The sequence below is a fragment of the Anolis carolinensis genome, unplaced genomic scaffold, assembly GCF_035594765.1.
Source record: "Anolis carolinensis isolate JA03-04 unplaced genomic scaffold, rAnoCar3.1.pri scaffold_17, whole genome shotgun sequence".
Taxonomy (NCBI): domain Eukaryota; kingdom Metazoa; phylum Chordata; class Lepidosauria; order Squamata; family Dactyloidae; genus Anolis; species Anolis carolinensis.
The window spans coordinates 350,947-356,703 of NW_026943827.1; positions in this window are offsets into that span (position 1 = coordinate 350,947).

Sequence of the window (5,757 nt, forward strand, 5' to 3'; positions counted from 1 at the left end):
AACCTGGAACCAGTGTCTTCCCTGTGACTAAAAATCACAGACTACAATTTGAACTACCTTGGTTTCCCTAAACCTGGAACCAGTGTCTTCCCTGTGACTAAAAATCATAGACTACAATTTGAACTACCTTGGTTTCCCTAAACCTGGAACCAGTGTCTTCCCTGTGACTAAAAATCATAGACTACAATTTGAACTACCTTGGTTTCCCTAAACCTGGAACCAGTGTCTTCCCTGTGACTAAAAATCATAGACTACAATTTGAACTACCTTGGTTTCCCTAAACCTGGAACCAGTGTCTTCCCTGTGACTAAAAATCATAGACTACAATTTGAACTACCTTGGTTTCCCTAAACCTGGAACCAGTGTCTTCCCTGTGACTAAAAATCACAGACTCCAATTTGAACTACCTTGGTTTCCCTAAACCTGGAACCAGTGTCTTCCCTGTGACTAAAAATCACAGACTACAATTTGAACTACCTTGGTTTCCCTAAACCTGGAACCAGTGTCTTCCCTGTGACTAAAAATCACAGACTACAATTTGAACTACCTTGGTTTCCCTAAACCTGGAACCAGTGTCTTCCCTGTGACTAAAAATCACAGACTACAATTTGAACTACCTTGGTTTCCCTAAACCTGGAACCAGTGTCTTCCCTGTGACTAAAAATCACAGACTACAATTTGAACTACCTTGGTTTCCCTAAACCTGGAACCAGTGTCTTCCCTGTGACTAAAAATCACAGACTACAATTTGAACTACCTTGGTTTCCCTAAACCTGGAACCAGTGTCTTCCCTGTGACTAAAAATCATAGACTACAATTTGAACTACCTTGGTTTCCCTAAACCTGGAACCAGTGTCTTCCCTGTGACTAAAAATCACAGACTACAATTTGAACTACCTTGGTTTCCCTAAACCTGGAACCAGTGTCTTCCCTGTGACTAAAAATCACAGACTACAATTTGAACTACCTTGGTTTCCCTAAACCTGGAACCAGTGTCTTCCCTGTGACTAAAAATCACAGACTACAATTTGAACTACCTTGGTTTCCCTAAACCTGGAACCAGTGTCTTCCCTGTGACTAAAAATCACAGACTACAATTTGAACTACCTTGGTTTCCCTAAACCTGGAACCAGTGTCTTCCCTGTGACTAAAAATCACAGACTACAATTTGAACTACCTTGGTTTCCCTAAACCTGGAACCAGTGTCTTCCCTGTGACTAAAAATCACAGACTACAATTTGAACTACCTTGGTTTCCCTAAACCTGGAACCAGTGTCTTCCCTGTGACTAAAAATCACAGACTACAATTTGAACTACCTTGGTTTCCCTAAACCTGGAGCCAGTGTCTTCCCTGTGACTAAAAATCACAGACTACAATTTGAACTACCTTGGTTTCCCTAAACCTGGAACCAGTGTCTTCCCTGTGACTAAAAATCACAGACTACAATTTGAACTACCTTGGTTTCCCTAAACCTGGAACCAGTGTCTTCCCTGTGACTAAAAATCACAGACTCCAATTTGAACTACCTTGGTTTCCCTAAACCTGGAACCAGTGTCTTCCCTGTGACTAAAAATCATAGACTACAATTTGAACTACCTTGGTTTCCCTAAACCTGGAACCAGTGTCTTCCCTGTGACTAAAAATCACAGACTACAATTTGAACTACCTTGGTTTCCCTAAACCTGGAACCAGTGTCTTCCCTGTGACTAAAAATCATAGACTACAATTTGAACTACCTTGGTTTCCCTAAACCTGGAACCAGTGTCTTCCCTGTGACTAAAAATCACAGACTACAATTTGAACTACCTTGGTTTCCCTAAACCTGGAACCAGTGTCTTCCCTGTGACTAAAAATCATAGACTACAATTTGAACTACCTTGGTTTCCCTAAACCTGGAACCAGTGTCTTCCCTGTGACTAAAAATCACAGACTACAATTTGAACTACCTTGGTTTCCCTAAACCTGGAACCAGTGTCTTCCCTGTGACTAAAAATCATAGACTACAATTTGAACTACCTTGGTTTCCCTAAACCTGGAACCAGTGTCTTCCCTGTGACTAAAAATCACAGACTACAATTTGAACTACCTTGGTTTCCCTAAACCTGGAACCAGTGTCTTCCCTGTGACTAAAAATCACAGACTACAATTTGAACTACCTTGGTTTCCCTAAACCTGGAACCAGTGTCTTCCCTGTGACTAAAAATCGCAGACTACAATTTGAACTACCTTGGTTTCCCTAAACCTGGAACCAGTGTCTTCCCTGTGACTAAAAATCGCAGACTACAATTTGAACTACCTTGGTTTCCCTAAACCTGGAACCAGTGTCTTCCCTGTGACTAAAAATCACAGACTACAATTTGAACTACCTTGGTTTCCCTAAACCTGGAACCAGTGTCTTCCCTGTGACTAAAAATCACAGACTACAATTTGAACTACCTTGGTTTCCCTAAACCTGGAACCAGTGTCTTCCCTGTGACTAAAAATCACAGACTACAATTTGAACTACCTTGGTTTCCCTAAACCTGGAACCAGTGTCTTCCCTGTGACTAAAAATCACAGACTACAATTTGAACTACCTTGGTTTCCCTAAACCTGGAACCAGTGTCTTCCCTGTGACTAAAAATCACAGACTACAATTTGAACTACCTTGGTTTCCCTAAACCTGGAACCAGTGTCTTCCCTGTGACTAAAAATCACAGACTACAATTTGAACTACCTTGGTTTCCCTAACCTGGAACCAGTGTCTTCCCTGTGACTAAAAATCACAGACTACAATTTGAACTACCTTGGTGTCCCTAAACCTGGAACCAGTCTATTTCCCGTGACTCTCAGATCACAGACTAAACTGTTTTTTAAAACATTCCCTCCTTTTCCTTAGTAACGAGGCTCCACCCTCGTTACTATGGTAACCTGCCTCAGAATGCTGAGCTGGTTACCACGCACTGGTAACTAATACTTACCCTTCTAAACATAGCCAAACAAAATTAAACAAACATGACATCTATAAATCAAAATAAACGCACACTTCTTTACAGAGACCGCATCTCCTTCTAGGTCCACCACCATCTCAAATACAAGAGAAAGGGGGGGGGGGTTGAGTAGGTGGCTCCCCGGCTCTGGAATGCCCTCCCAAAATAAATTTGTTTAGCCCCCACACTTCAAGTATTTTGGGTGAGTTTAAAAACATGGCTCTTCAGACAGTCCTTTGATCCTGAGTAATCTCTGGTCAGCTTGATGAACCACTGCTCCACAGTTGGATGGTTACAGCAGATAGCCGGCCTTCTGCAGGTTCTATTGCGTTTCAGGAATTGTTATAATTTCATACTCTTACAATTTTATTAGTGGGATTTTATATGCGCTGTTGATATTACTTATGTCTTTATATTTATACTTGTGTATTGTTGTTTATTTGTGGGGCACTTGGAATGCTTCTGTGGGCCGCCCCAGTCCCTTAGGGGAGATGGTGGCAGGGTACAAATGAAGATTTATCATCATCATCATCATCATCATCATCATAATCATCATCATCATCAATTGCTACACTATGATGGTATGGGATACAATGAAAGCAGTAGCCAGAGGAATTTTATTAAAAAACAACATAATTTAAAAAAAACAAGAAGAAAAAAAGATTAGAATTAGAAATTACGGAATTAGAGATGAAATATATGCTAGAAAAGGATAAACAAAGCTATATAAAAACAACAGCAATGAGAAAACAGAGTTAGAAAAGGCACAAAGAATTTTGATATTTTTAAATAGAGAATAGTCAGACGCCAATTAGAGAGCAAAATAGAGTTTATGAAAGCAACAGTCCAAAAAATAGCTCAACAAACTAAAAAGACTTAAAACACTTAACTTTCAGTGTTATTAAGTAGAACAAGTGGGAAAAACACCAAAAAACAAGAACTGGCAAATAATCCGGATTAGCCAGATATAATCCAGGTTAAATTTAAAGTTCTAGAACGTGACTCAAAAGTTCACAATAGGCTGAAAAACGGAGGCATGAACTAAGCAAGCAGTATTGAAGCCCACAAACCTTTCCCAAAACTCAAAAGTACAAAAAGGAGTTCAAAACAAACAAATGCACAAACTGAGCTAGGGAACTCCCAGTTGAGAGCAGCAAAGACAGCGAAACAGTGAGACGCTGGCGAGCTCACAGCAACCGCTGCTGGAACATACACCAAACCAAGAGTTAAAGGAGCAGAGCGGGAAAGTGTCGTCAAGCCGGTCCGAAGTCGGGATAAACCAGCAACGGCAAGCTGCTGCAGAAGCAAACGCCAAGCCAGGAGTTAAAGGAGCAGAGCGGGAGAACGTCGTCAAGCCGGTCCAAAGTCGGGATAAGCAGACAGCGTCGGTATCAGGAGCGAAGGTAGTAGTCAGTAAGAGCAGACAGCCACGGAATAGAGAACGACGCCAAGCCACAGATTGAGAGCGAAGAGCAAAGCCGAGTCAAGTTCCAGTCCAAGGTCCAAGGTCCGAGAGGTTGAAGTCATCCAAGAAGGTCACAACACGAAATGGCACAGAGAGCCAAAGCAACAAGGGCAAACAGCAGATAATACAAAATAGCAATAACAGTGCAGTCCAGGAAAACCCACACAATTCCAGCCCTCCCGTTGCAGAATAACCCAGATTAAACTTACATCCGTTGCAAAGTCCCAGTTCAGTCTTCAGTAACACACACAGGCAACCCAGTGGCGCCCAGTAACATCTTGCCACACGCAAGGTATAATGGCCAAACAACCCCAATATATCCAGGTCTCCCTGGGCTTCCAAACCATCCACGCCCAACTTCTTAATCTGAATCAGAACTCCACACAGCCAATGCCCTTGGGTCAGGCGTTCCTAATTCCTCATCAGAGTCCCAATCATCCTGCCCGTGCCCAACTCTATCCACACCTGTGGACTCCCTCTCACTCCTCCAAGCAGACCAAGTGGGATCTGCTTCTGAAGACACCCAAGCTTCCCCAGCATCAGCAGTATCCATGGGCCCCGATTCGTCCCCAAGCATCTCCGGTGCCCGTGCCCAGTCCGTGCCCAATTCCTCCGTTAACACCTGTTCCCCAGCATCCATTTCCACCTCAGGATCCCCACATAAATCCTGCTCAGAAGACTCCCCATCAGTCTCCCTGACTCTTTTCCTAAACAAATCCTCCAATGAGCCCTCCTCGCGAGGGTTTTTCCTTCCTCTCCTGATCCCACCACTATCATTCACAGTCTCTGAAGGCGCATTCACAACAAGAATACTTTGAATACAGTAATAGAAACTCCAAATTATTAGCCAAGGCAGCACACATTAGAAAGGAAAAAATTAATAACATCCATTAAAGACAAGGAAGGTAAGAAGGATGGAAGACAAAATATTAACTTTTCCAAGATCATATCAAGAACTATACTTGGCAAAAGAAAACTCCAAAAGTAAAATAGAGGAATATATTGAGAAATATTGGAAAATAAAGATCCAGGAAACAGATACATTAGTTATGGAACTAAGAGTATTAAAACAAATGAAATTAATTTATTTGCAGAAGATACCCATTTATCAGTGGAAACCCCAATACAACAATGGGGAAAAAAATGAAAATTACCTAGAAGAATTTGGGAAAATTAAAAGTTTTGCAAATTAACTGGAACAAGTCAGAAGTGTAGTTATTTAATTATCACTAAGAAGAGATTTAAAAAATAAAACAGGAGGGGATAATTAAAATTAAAGACAATTAAGGATCTGGGAATAAATGTTATAGAGAATTAGAAGA